The sequence below is a fragment of the Haliotis asinina genome, chromosome 8 (assembly GCF_037392515.1).
Source record: "Haliotis asinina isolate JCU_RB_2024 chromosome 8, JCU_Hal_asi_v2, whole genome shotgun sequence".
NCBI classification, from domain to species: domain Eukaryota; kingdom Metazoa; phylum Mollusca; class Gastropoda; order Lepetellida; family Haliotidae; genus Haliotis; species Haliotis asinina.
Genome location: NC_090287.1, coordinates 38198082 through 38213890, shown reverse-complemented (window position 1 = coordinate 38213890; position 15809 = coordinate 38198082). Strand labels below are relative to the sequence as shown.

Sequence of the window (15809 nt, the reverse complement as noted above, 5' to 3'; positions counted from 1 at the left end):
ATCACATCCACCAATGCATAGCGCACCGCCAACGGCATACATGAGCACACCACAACATCCACCAATGCATCGTGCACCACCAGCATCATACATGAATACACCACAACATCCGACAATGTATGACGCACCACCACCGGCATACATGAGTACACCACAACATCCACCAATGCATCGTGCACCGCCAGCAGTATACATGAGCACACCACAACATCCACCAATGTATGACGCACCACCACTGGCATACATGATGACACTAGAACATCCACCAATGCATGGGGATAAGCCACCGGTATACATGAGTACACCTCAACATCCACCAATGCATCGTCCACCGCCACCAGCATACATGAGACAGCAACATCACATACACTAATTCATGGGGCACCACCACCCTCATACATGAGACACCACCATCATATCCACCAGTGCATGGCGCACCGCCACCGGCATACGTGAGTACACCACAACATCCACCAATGCATGGGGCACCACCACCCTCATACATGAGACACCACCATCACATCAACCAATGCATGGTGTACCGCCACCGACATACATGAGTAAACCACAACATCCACCAATTGATCGTGCACCGCCACAGGCATACATGAATACACCACAACATCCACCAATGCATGGGGTACCACCACTGGCATACATAAGCCACCACCATCACATCCACCAATGCATAGCGCACCGCCAACGGCATACATGAGTACACCACAACATCCACCAATGCATCGTGCACCTCCAGGAGCATACATGAATACACCACAACATCCACCAATGTATGACGCACCACCACCGGCATACATGAGTACACCACAACATCCACCAATGCATCGTGCACCGCCAGCAGCATACATGAGTACACCACAACATTCACCAATGCATGGGGCACCACCACCCTCATACATGAGACACCACCATCACATCAACCAATGCATGGCGGACCGCCACCAACATACATGAGTACACCACAACATCCACCAGTGGATCGTGCACCGCCACCGGCATACATGAATACACTACAACTTCCACTAATGCATGGGGCACCACCACCGGCATACATAAGCCACCACCATCACATCCACCAATGCATAACGCACCGCCAACGGCATACATGAGTACACCACAACATCCACCAATGCATGGTGCACCGCCACCAGCATACATGAGCACACCACAACATCCACCAATGTATCGTCCACCGCCACCAGCATACATGAGACAGCACCATCACATACACTTATTCATGGGGCACCACCACCCTCATACATGAGACAGCACCATCATATCCACCAATGCATCGTCCACGGCCACCAGCATACATGAAACACCACCATCACATCCACTAATTCATGGGGCACCACCACCCTCATACATGAGACAGCACCATCATATCCACCAATGCATGGCACACCGCCACTGACACACATGAGTACACCACAACATCCACCAATGCATGGTGCACTACCACCGGCATACATGAGTACACCACAACATCCACTAATGCATCGTCCACCGCCACCGGCATACATCAGACACCACCATCACATCCACTAATTCATGGGGCACCACCACCCTCATACATGAGACAGCACCATCATATCCACCAATGCATGGCACACCGCCACTGACACACATGAGTACACCACAACATCCACCAATGTATGACGCACCACCACTGGCATACATAAGAACACCAGAACATCCACCAATGCATGGTGCACTGCCATCGACATACATGAGTACACCACAACATCCACCAATGCATGGGGCACCACCACCCTCATACATGAGACACCACCATCACATCAACCAATGCATGGCGTACCACCACCGACATACATGAGTACACCACAACATCCACCAATGGATCGTGCACCGCCACCTGCATACATGAATACACCACAACATCCACCAATGCATGCGGCACAACCGGCATACATAAGCCACAACCATCACATCCACCAATGCATGGGGCACCACCATCAATATACATGACACACCATCATCACATCCACCAATGCATGGCACACCGTCACACGCATACATGAGTAGACCAAAACATCCACCAATGCATGGTGCACCGCCAAAGGCATACATGAGTACACCTCGAGATCCACCAAAGTATGGCGCACCGCCACCGGCATACGTGAGTACACCAAAACATCCACCAACGCATGGGGCACCACCACCTGCATAGATGAGTACACTACAACATCCACCAATGCATGGGGCACCAGCACCCCCATACAAGAGACACCACCATCATATCCACCAATGCATGCCGCACCGCCACCGGCATACATGACACACCACCACCACATACACCAATGCATGGCGCACCTCCACCGTCGTACTTGAGTACACCACAAAATCTACCAATGCATGGTGCAACGCCACCCTCATACATGAGACACTACCACAACACCCACTAATGCTTGTTGAACTGCCACCTTCATATATGAGTGCACCACAACATCCACCAATGCATGGGACACCACCACAGGTATACATGAGTACATAACAGCATACACCAATGCATGGTACACCGCCACCGGCATATATGAGTACACCACAACATTGACCAATGCATGGGGCACCACCACCCTCATACATGACACATCACCATCACATCCACCAATGCATGGCGTACCGCCACCGGCATACATGAGTACACCACAACATCAACCAATGCATGGTCCACCACCATAGGCATACATGAGACACCACCATCACAACCACCAATGGATAGCACACCGGCACCTGCATACCTCAGTGCACCACAACATCCACCAAAGTGTGGGACACCGCCACCGACATATATCAGCACACCACAACATCCACCAATGCACTGGGCACCAAGATCGGTATATATGGGCCACCATCATCGCATCCACAAATGCATGGCGCACCGCCACACGCATACATGAGTACACTACAACATCCACCAATTCACAAGAATGACTGCATAGAAAATAAAAGTCACCGGAACCGTTATGTTGATAGAAAACGTGTTTAAAGTCGGAATGAAATCACATCTGATCTGAACGCCCCGTGGTGCAACTTGTCGTGTATTTGAAAGGCATTAAATCTATCGCTTCTCCAGTAACTCTTAATTTGCTTTCCAGAAACCGCTGACACAAATTGCATAGTGTTATTTCCAAAACAGCCCCCGGTTCGGCTCGTGTTAAAGACGTCATTCATCCTGCCTTGCCTATTCCAATCTGTTTTTTTCGTCATCCATTCCATTCCGATAAACCAGTCTAACTTACTGAATGGTATAACAATGGTTCCTCCTTACACGTGTCTGAAATCACATTTAGTATCAATCTTGGGATAATGCAAACACGACTCAGTGAAGAATGGCCACCCCTACCTATCGATGAACGTTTGAATGATTCAGGTGATGTATTATACCATTATATGAAGTGATATATTATACCATTGTATAAGTGCCCATGTCAGATTGAGATTCATAATTTACCTTTACAGACAATCAGTGGTGCCTACAAAGACGAAAGTTGGCACAGGTGGATGACGAAACATTGATTATAATGTAGAATGTACAGAAAGTACCTTATTATTTAGCATCATTTCATTTCTGAGACAAGAAGCTTTATACAAATATTCACCTAAATTACACAACTGTTTTACATTTCTAACACTTACAAGTTGAATGCGTTTATGCATTGTACTAATATGGTTTTATATGTTAGTAATATGGCATCTGTAGTAATATGGTTTTATGTACAGTTTTCTGTAATTAATAAAATAGCGACGTACTTGTATAAAATGCAACTCGTCTTCAATGTCGTCTTCACAAAAAAACATAGTTTCTTTCTGTTATTTCAACATGCTGTTTCTATAGTTGAATTACGAGAGCTACGTCGGAATTTAGATAAATATTTCCCGAAGATGTGCGGGATAGCTTTACATAGGTAATACAGCTGAGTGCAAATATCAATAATGTTTATATAAATTACACATTCTGATCAATTGGATAAAAAGCAATAATCTCTTGAGATGCTTGATCGAAACCAGTGTTAGATTAAATATTGTTCCCCTGATAAGCCCAGCTATTAACACGACGGTTCTTTACTTCTCACGAAAGACATTCATAATAATTTCGAAGGATAAGATCATTTGTGTAAAGCAACTTGCACCAATACTTTATCGTGTTAAATTGTCTCTGATATATGCGATGGAGACGACCCAATTCTGCATAAGCCATAGAATTACATGTATAGTTTTTTAACTTCAGTGGAGTAATTCAACAACGAATCTAACTGCTTTTGTGAACCATCAACTGATTCAGAAATTAGGACACGTCGTCTGCATACAGTAACAGAAAAATACTTAGGGATTTACATTTATAAGAAATTCAGTTATCTTAAAAAAGGGGGGTTCAAAATCACTGAGATAAAATGAAAATAGAATTGCAGACAAAACATCGCCTTGCATTAAATCCGAATTATTCTTAAAGGATTCACTCAAATAGCCGCCAACGCTAACAAACGATATAACGTTCAAATACAAAGAATATATAACTGACATTAATTTTCCATTTACATCTAACTTTGACAACTTACCACAACTTACACCTGTCTACAGAGTGCAATACACCCTGAAAGTTGACGTAAGCACGATACAATACGCTTATTATTGTTAAGGCTGTTGCTAATCAATGTGAAACTATGTTTACGACACAAATTGGAATGTTGGTATTCCCCGAACGGAAGCGAGGGATATACAGATATTTAGGCGCGAGTGTGCCTATCGATTACCAAACTCAACTTTCAAACATGGGCTGGTTACCCACAATGGCCTCATTTGGAACGCAACGTTATAGAGGAGACATGGTGTCATTGCTCACGACATCACCTCACCATGACAAAGTAATATTTTCCCCTAGGTCATCGTATGAAAAATATGAACCCCGATATTTTCGACCTCGTAGTTAATATGGCTCATGGGCCAATCTGGTAGAAATATGAATATTAATTCTTCTGCTGGAGTAGATCATCCGAGTATCCTTGGTGCTGTAAGTTGGAGACCCACTTGCTTTTAGCATTGTCCTTGTGATACTCCGTGGTGGGTGGGTGGCTCGGATGATTAACCATATTACACTAACCATGGCTTACAGCTCTGATGTCGTAGCCTCCCCAGTACTGAGTTTGTTTGACACTATCTTCAGTTAGTATGATGTCTTTAACTCATGAAAAGGCCTTTAATACTCAGGTTTTCACAGGCCATTTTATGTGGTGGAGGTCTGTGAGCATTTTCATGACATTTGGTTTGCTGGCCGACAGCATCTCAAAGTTAATCATGGATAGTTTTACTAATATCAATCTGAACACTGTCATTGTGACTTTTGTGTATTGCTAAAGGGTGTATATTTTTTGACATATATTTGCTTTTGAAAATAGTGAAAATGACCGCCATTTTGAATTGTCTTCTCGGCAGTTACATTTACATAAAAATTAACACCGAATGTGTCCATTTACGGCCAATGTTGATACTTTTAATGTTTTTTGACACTTGTATCTTCTAGAATGGTGACTCGGGCACAAAACAGGTGATTTTGTATGGTCATGTCGTGATAATATAATGTTTTACAGCTTACTCTTTGAGACGAGATTTTGTTTCCTGTTTACTTCTAGAGTGACAACATGTTACATGGAATAATTTGATATTACCCAGAATTCAAAAATGGCTGCCAAGATGGCCACCATTGTAGTTTTAGTGCCTATACAGAGCAGAGAACTAACAAACAATTCATTTGGTGTCACATGTTTAACACAGTTTAGAAAAAAACAAACTTCAATGTTATGGTTAATAAAAGCTATACATTCCTAAACTATTTGATGAAATAGCAGTATCCAAAGTATTAGAAAACTATGCTTCACGATCGATAACTGCCCCTAAGCTCTCGTAGTAGCTATTCAAATGGTCTGTCAGATAACTGTTAATCACTTTTGATACATTCAGAAGCTTACAATTTGTTCAGTTTATCTGCTTTGATATAGATCTCTCTGATGGCATACTGACTTTATTGCATTTACTCTGTCAGTTCAACCAATCCATGGGGAGCAGCATCTCTCGACATCAGAACACCAGAATAGGGATACGCTGACCATCACAAATGCTCCAACCATGGTCAACTGGTTAAGGAATATGATTGGCAAACATGCACTTGGTAGTTTACTTGCGCAATGTAATATTCTAGACTGTTGGATGTTGGTGGGAGCTTTTCATTTAATGTCTTGTCTCATCTACAGACACCACTGGATTGTTCAGTACATACATTGAACTAAAGGTCTGTGCGATGTGATCTAGTAATGTTGCTAGACTTTTGTATTGTAAGTTCTGGTTTGTAGACATTAGAAAACCCCCGTGTATTGATGTATTGTTTTAATGTTGGAGTTGTTTCGTGATGTGTTTCTGTGTTGGCGGTGTTTAGCAGTGCATGGCAGTATATGGCTAAAAAACAAGCACTCCTACAAGGCGATAAAGTCGTGCACATCCGATTTCCATGGACAAAAACAATTCTTCTCGAGTTCACAAGTTTCACAAACAAAACAGCAAAACAAACAAATACAATTGGACCAGCAGTGCGGATTATGTTTTATTAATGTCATCATTCCCAACATGGAACAGTACCAAATCCCCGAACATAAACACCAAAATTGTTGTCGCAGAATGTGTGTCTAAATTGATCTTGATCAAATTTGAGATTTGAACAAGGTCAAAGGTAACTGAAGCCCGACACGTAAAACCAGAGATAAAAAACATTTTTTGAGAAAAAAACCTCTGGAACCGTGTTCCCTCAACGCATGCAACGTTACCTGTTCTACTGGAGGGTTTACAGTAGTAGACACGCAGAGTACATTGTCACAAAATATCCGAACAGTAAAACATCCACATGCTGCTCCAGAAGAATCCACTTCTGTCCACGGAATATCTTCTTGGCAGTCGTCCTGCCTCTGGGGGACTTCAGGGTCCATTTCCGCCCCCAGGACGATGGCATCCACGCTCCTGATAATAAGGGTAAACATATTTTACATCATTTGTACTGTGTGCATAAATGCAAAATATATGATTCCACGAGAACATATCTCAAACACGAAAATCAAGTTGTGACTTGGCAGTAGACGTCATTGTACACAAGGAGGCACTTTATGTTTTCTTTAAAAGATCGTTTGGAAGAACACAGTGGCTTCTGCTAATATAGGTAAACAGTATTCTGTATCATAATTTATACTTCCATCACATATCAAGACTGCATGAGTGTCGTTTTCACACTGCTTTTACCAGCATACCAGCTATATCACGGGGAGAAACAACAAATATCGGCTCCACACATCATTCAGATATGGAAAATCGAAATAGGTTTGTTTGGAGCGTCATGAGCGAACGCTTTAACCATTCGGTTATTCGACGATCCCCTTACATTTAAATACAAAGCAAATATATCGGGACGTGAAAAACAAAATTTCATCTAAGTTTTAAACTGAAATAGTGAATGCTTTACCAGCAGATGGCCAGTACACTGACTTTCAAAGTGACCATCCGGGACTTGCTTTGTCTCGAACTACCTATTGAAGGACGGAATGGTGGGTTAACACTAAGTTATACTATCTATAGATAGCATCGTACAGGGCATGCACGAAGGGGGCCCTATCTACACTAACCCCTAATCTACCAGTCAAGTGCAGTCAGCATTGGGTCTACTGGGGGTGCTGAAAAGACTGGGGCCACAGAGTGTGCCAACCCTAAACTAGTTGGGTTGCTGTAACAACCATCCTGACTGTACAGTCAGGCCCTAGCACCGAACCTACTCCATGTACGCTCGGCAGGGGGCTACGCGGAGAGCAGACGCACAATGGAGCCACCATGAGACAAAAGCTCATCCCATCGGACCCTCGGAAAGTCAGTGTACTAAAGTCCAGGTGGAAGGGTTTAGAGTGACACAACACCAAATCCAGAGTGTGCCAGGGTTCCTGCGTCTGAAAGAAATGAGTCATGCATAAGCATCAGTAATCACATTTCTCTCGGAAGTAGATTGGATTAACAACAGCAAGTAAGTGTGCTTTTCTGCCGCTTTGGACAATTTTCCAGCGTTAAGTAGGCGTGGGGCATAGTATTTAAGTGAGGACTCGAACAATGGTACTGAACATGACGTGCCAACATTTGAACAACTAGACTACACTACCACTCCCTTTACATGCAGAAACCAGTATCAACCTTTCCCATCTATACCTAAATAGCTGTGACTATGCTTGTCGTAAGAGGCGACTAACCGGATCGGGTGGTCAGACTCGCTGACTTCTTGGTTGAAACATGTCATCGGTTCCCATTTGCGCAGATCGATGCTCGTGTTGTTGATCACTGGATTGTCTTGTCCAGACTCGATTATTTACAGACCGTCACCTTAATGCTGAATATTGCTGAGTGCGGCGTAAAACTAAACTCACTCACTCCTAAATGGCTGTATACTATGAGAGAATTAGTGTGCACTATATATGAAACAAATATTTTCTTCCAAATAGAGTTGAAAACACATGCCTGTCTGGTCCTCTGTCACCCTTCCGAAGAATCCTTGGTTCACGTCTATCCATGGAATATCTTCTTGGCAGTCGTCCTGCCTCTGGGGGACTTCAGGGTCCATTTCCGCCCCCAGGACGATGGCATCCACGTTCCTAATAGTAACGATAACGAATAGGTTAATGTGTCATATCACTGATACTTACTACATAGATAATAAATATTAAAAGCATATGCTTTTTGGTCAGGAAAACGTTGTAACCTGAAATACAAGTTGTAACTTGCTCATGACGTCATTGTCAACAAGAATATATTGTATGTTGTCTTCAAAAGATAGTTTGGAGAACTTGCCTTCCTGGTAGTCTGGCCTTGATCCACTTCTGTCCACGGAATTTCTTCTTGGCAGTCGTCCTGCCTCTGGGGGACTTCAGGGTCCATTTCCGCCCCCAGGAAGATGGCATCCCTGCTCATAACAGTACAGAGAATATAGTTTACATCGCTGGCATTGACTGTGTGCATAAACGCAACTTATATGCCTACACGTAAAATCTCAAGCATGAAACTCAAGTTGTAATTTTGCAGTAGACGTCATGATAAACAAGGATGCATTGCATGTTATGGTTTATTCAAAAGATTGTTTGAAAGGAACAGTTGGATGCGTAAGCAACGGTTCTACTTAAAAAGGCAAAGAACACTTTACATAATTTATGCTTCTCACACAGATTATGATTACATGAGTGTCCTTTTACCACGCTTTCAGCAATATACTAGCTATATCACGGTGAGAAACAACAAATATATCGGGTTGTTTGGAGCGTCATGAGCCAACGCTTTAACCATTCCGTTATTCGGCGATCCCCTTACATTTAAATGCAAAGCATTATGTCGGGACGTGAAAAACAAAATTTAATTTAAGTTTTAAACTGAAATAGTGAATACTTTACCAGCAGGTGGCCAGTACACTGACTTTCAAAGTGACCATCCGGGACTTGCTTTGTCTCGAACTACCTATTGAAGGACGGAATGGTAGGTTAACACTAAGTTATACTATCTATAGATAGCATCGTACAGGGCATGCACGAAGGGGGCCCTATCTACACTAACCCCTAATCTACCAGTCAAGTGCAGTCAGCATTGGGTCTACTGGGGGTGCTGAAAAGACTGGGGCCACAGAGTGTGCCAACCCTAAACTAGTTGGGTTGCTGTAACAACCATCCTGACTGTACAGTCAGGCCCTAGCACCGAACCTACTCCATGTACGCTCGGCAGGGGGCTACGCGGAGAGCAGACGCACAATGGAGCCACCATGAGACAAAAGCTCATCCCATCGGACCCTCGGAAAGCCAGTGTACTAAAGTCCAGGTGGAAGGGTTTAGAGTGACACAACACCAAATCCAGAGTGTGCCAGGGTTCCTGCGTCTGAAAGAAATGAGTCATGCATAAGCATCAGTAATCACATTTCTCTCGGAAGTAGATTGGATTAACAACAGCAAGTAAGTGTGGTTTTCTGCCGCTTTGGACAATTTTCCAGCGTTAAGTAGGCGTGGGGCATAGTATTTAAGTGAGGACTCGAACAATGGTACTGAACATGACGTGCCAACACTTGAACAACTAGACTACACTACCACTCCCTTTACATGCAGAAACCAGTATGACCCTTTCCCATCTATACCTAAATAGCTGTGACTATGCTTGTCGTAAGAGGCGACTAACCGGATCGGGTGGTCAGACTCGCTGACTTCTTGGTTGAAACATGTCATCGGTTCCCATTTGCGCAGATCGATGCTCGTGTTGATGATCACTGGATTGTCTTGTCCAGACTCGATTATTTACAGACCGTCACCTTAATGCTGAATATTGCTGAGTGCGGCGTAAAACTAAACTCACTCACTCCTAAATGGCTGTATACTATGAGAGAATTAGTGTGCACTATATATGAAACAAATATTTTCTTCCAAATAGAGTTGAAAACACCTGCCTGTCTGGTCCTCTGTCACCCTTCCGAAGAATCCTTGGTTCACGTCTATCCATGGAATATCTTCTTGGCAGTCGTCCTGCCTCTGGGGGACTTCAGGGTCCATTTCCGCCCCCAGGACGATGGCATCCACGTTCCTAATAGTAACGATAACGAATAGGTTAATGTGTCATATCACTGATACTTACTACATAGATAATAAATATTAAAAGCATATGCTTTTTGGTCAAGAAAACGCTGTAACCTGAAACACAAGTTGTAACTTGCTCATGACGTCATTGTCAACAAGAATATATTGTATGTTGTCTTCAAAAGATAGTTTGGAGAACTTGCCTTCCTGGTAGTCTGGCGTCTTTGTGGTCGTTGTCCTGCCGCCAGAAGAGACCTTGATCCACTTCTGTCCACGGAATTTCTTCTTGGCAGTCGTCCTGCCTCTGGGGGACTTCAGGGTCCATTTCCGCCCCCAGGAAGATGGCATCCCTGCTCATAACAGTACAGAGAATATAGTTTACATCGCTGGCATTGACTGTGTGCATAAATGCAACTTATATGCCTAGACGTAAAATCTCAAGCATGAAACTCAAGTTGTAATTTTGCAGTAGACGTCATGATAAACAAGGATGCATTGCATGTTATGGTTTATTCAAAAGATTGTTTGAAAGGAACAGTTGCATGCGTAAGCAACGGTTCTACTTAAAAAGGCAAAGAACACTTTACATAATTTATGCTTCTCACACAGATTATGACTGCATGAGTGTCCTTTTACCACGCTTTCAGCAATATACTAGCTATATCACGGTGAGAAACAACAAATATATCGGGTTGTTTGGAGCGTCATTAGCCAACGCTTTAACCATTCCGTTATTCGGCGATCCCCTTACATTTAAATGCAAAGCATTATGTCGGGACGTGAAAAACAAAATTTAATTTAAGTTTTAAACTGAAATAGTGAATACTTTACCAGCAGGTGGCCAGTACACTGACTTTCAAAGTGACCATCCGGGACTTGCTTTGTCTCGAACTACCTATTGAAGGACGGAATGGTGGGTTAACACTAAGTTATACTATCTATAGATAGCATCGTACAGGGCATGCACGAAGGGGGCCCTATCTACACTAACCCCTAATCTACCAGTCAAGTGCAGTCAGCATTGGGTCTACTGGGGGTGCTGAAAAGACTGGGGCCACAGAGTGTGCCAACCCTAAACTAGTTGGGTTGCTGTAACAACCATCCTGACTGTACAGTCAGGCCCTAGCACCGAACCTACTCCATGTACGCTCGGCAGGGGGCTACGCGGAGAGCAGACGCACAATGGAGCCACCATGAGACAAAAGCTCATCCCATCGGACCCTCGGAAAGTCAGTGTACTAAAGTCCAGGTGGAAGGGTTTAGAGTGACACAACACCAAATCCAGAGTGTGCCAGGGTTCCTGCGTCTGAAAGAAATGAGTCATGCATAAGCATCAGTAATCACATTTCTCTCGAAAGTAGATTGGATTAACAACAGCGAGTAAGTGTGGTTTTCTGCCGCTTTTGGCAATATTACAACGACGGGCCTCATACGTAGGCGTGGGACATAATATTTAAGTGAGGACTCGAACACTGACACTGAACATGACGTGCCAACACTTGAACAACTAGGCTACACTACCACTCCCTTTACATGCAGAAACCAGTAGCAACCTTTCCCATCTATACCTAAATGGCTGTGTACTATGAGAGAATGAGTGTGCACTGTATATAAAACAAATATCCATGAAGATGCATATTTTCTTCCAAATTGATATGGAAACACCTACCTGTCTGGTCCTCTGTCGCCCTTCCGAAGAATCCTTGAAGTCGTCCTACCTCTACAGGATTTCAAAACTTTCTGTCCCCACGACGAATATTTCACATCACTATAGGTGGGTGCTCAAACTCCAAGCGGGCTTCAGTCGCTCGCTTCTGGTCGCTCGCTTACGCAACCTAATCCCAGTCGTCGAACCCGAAACAAAGGATTAGAGCTATTGAAAGCACCTCAATCACAAGTGTTTGCACAGAGGCATCTTTAATTATTTAGCGTGAGCCAAGTAAGACCTGGTAATATTCATTATTGAAACAAAACGAGACAAAATTCTTTCATTAATTACAGATTTATTTATGTAAGACAATATAACTAAAACATAATCAACGGCTAATACAATACAGGTATAACCCACTGTAAATTTAAAATTACAAGTTAAACCCAAAGTGACAAAGGTGTATGGAACATTCAATGTAAACGAATTAAAACAAACTGTCGTCTGTGGGTGGGAATGTTGTAAATTGTGATGTGCTTATCACTGCTCATCGCTCTCGTGACTCACTCGTGTTATTCTGCGATTACAGTCCGTTTGCCGTGAAAGCGAACCGATGAATGTCTCTTTAAACAAAAACGTAAATCGAATAAAATGAAACTAAGATGGCAAATTTCTTATAATTTTATACCTTGCTAATTGAACATTTAATTCTCAGAATCTTTTTCAACTTAAGATGAAAGTTGTTAAACAAACGATCATAATTTCAAATCACTTTCTTTGTTTGTATTACAGGGGGTTTGGGGTGCACATTAAATAAAACGTCGAGAAGTTGGGTTGGTCTAAGTTAACGCTCATCACGTACCGCACGTGCACTTGTTTCACTGTTCTAACTGCTGCGCTTACCTCCTTGCAATATAAAACCAGTAATAACGATTTGAATCTATAATCGTTTGTTAAACAACTTTTATCCTAAGTTTAATAAAATTCTAAGACTTAAAATTTCAGTTGCAAGATAAACTGACGTGGATTCGAAATATTAATTTCACTATGTCTGGTTTACGTTTTGTATGCCAAAGTCATTTCAACATCGTATATCACAATACATGTAAATGAGACACCATCATCACATTCACCAATGCATGGCGCACCACCACCGGCATGACATGGGACACCAAAACATCCACCAATGCATGGCACACCACAACCAGCATACATGAGTAAACCACAACATCCACCAATGCATGGGGGACAAATACCGGCATAAATGAGTACACACAACATCCAACAATGCATTGGGCACCACCACCGGCATACCTGAGTACACCAAAACATCCTCCAATGCATGGCGCACAGCCGCCGACATACATGAGTACACCAAAACATTAATCAATCCATGGGGCACCGCCGCAGCCATACATGAGTACACCACAACATCCACCAATGCATGGTGCACCACCACCAGCATACATGAGTACACCACAACATCCACCAATCCAGGGCACAAGACCACTGGCATATATGAGACACCATCATCACATACACCAATGCATGGCAAAACGCCACCGGTATACATGAGCACACCACAACATACACCAAAACATGGGGCACCACCACTGACATACATGATTAACCATCATCACATCCAGCAACACATGGCGGACCGCCACCAGCATACATCAGTAGACGACAATATCTACCAATGTATGGGGCACCACCACCGGCATACATGAGTAAACCACAACATGCACCAATGCATGGTGCACTGCCACCGGCATACATGAGTACACCACAACATCCAAAAAATGCATGGGGCACTGCCACCGGCATACATGAGTACACCACAACATCGACCAATGTAGGGTGCACCGTCACCGGCATACATGAGTACACCACAACATCGACCAATGCATGGCGCACTGCTACCTCTATACATGAGTACACCAAAACTTCCAGTAATGCATCAGGCACCACCAACGGCACACATTAGTACATAACAACATCCACCAATGCATGGTGAACCACCACAGCCATACATGAGTACACCACAACATCCACCAAATGCATGCTGCATCACCGGAGGCATACGTGAGTACACCACAAAATCCACCAATGCATGAGGTACCATCACCCTCATGAGACACCACCACAACATCCACCAATGCATGGCGTACCACCACCGGCATACGTGAGTACACCACCAATGCATGGTGCACCACCAGAGGCATACATGAGTACACCACAACATCCACCAATGCATGGGCACTGGCACCGGCATACATGAGTACACCACAACTTCAACCAATGAATGGGGCACCACAACCAGCATATATGAGAACAGTACAACATAAATCAATGAATGGGGCACCGCCACCGGCATACATCAGTACACTACAACATCCACCAATGCATGGTGCACTGCCACCGGGATACATGAGTACACCACAACATCCACCAATGCATTGCGCACCGGCACTGGCATACACGAGCACAGCACAACATCTACCAATGCATGGCAAACCGAAATCGGCATACATGAGCACACTACAACATCCACCATTGCATGGGGTACCGCCAAGGGCATACATGAACACACCACAACATCCACAAATGCATGGGACACCACCGCCGGCATACATGAGTACACCACAACATCCACCAAAGCATGGCGCACCGTCACCGCCATACATGACTACACAACAACATCCACCAATGCATGGCGCATCACCACATTCATACGTGAGTACATAACAACATCCACCAATGCATGGAGCACCACCACCCTCATACGTGAGACATAGCCATCACATCCACCAAAGCATGGCACACCGCCACCGACATACAAGAGTACACCACAACATCCTCCAATGCAGGGCGCACCGCCACCAACATACATGAGTACACCACAACATGTACCGATACATTCTGTACGGCCACCGGCACACATGAGTACACCACAACATCCACCCATGCAGGGGGTACCACCACCTTCATACATAAACCACCAAAATTACATCCACCAATGGATGGCACACCGCCACAAGAATACATGATTACACCACAACATCCACCAATCCATTGGGCACCACCACGGGCATACATGAGCACAAAACAACATCCACCAATGCATGGGGCACAACCAACGGCATACATAAGAACCCCACAACATACACCAATGCATGGGGCAATACCACAGCCATATATGAGTATATAACAACATCCACCAATGCATGGTGCACCACTGCAGGCACATATGAGTACACCACAACATCCACCAATACATGGGGTACCCCCACCGTCATACATGAGACACCACCATCACATACACAAATGCATGGCGCACCGCCACCAACATACATGAGTACACCACAACATGTACCAATGCATGGGGTACTACCACCGGCATACATGACAACACCACAACATCCACCAATGCATGGGGCACCACCACAGGTATACATAAACCACCAAAATTACATCCACCAATGGATGGCACACCGCCACAA

At 44.0% G+C, this 15809-nt stretch overlaps 1 pseudogene; it reads left to right on the top strand.

The window, feature by feature from the left end:
• Positions 1 to 15809, top strand: part of LOC137295261 (galactosylgalactosylxylosylprotein 3-beta-glucuronosyltransferase 1-like) — a 128877-nt pseudogene that overhangs the window by 63703 nt on the left and 49365 nt on the right.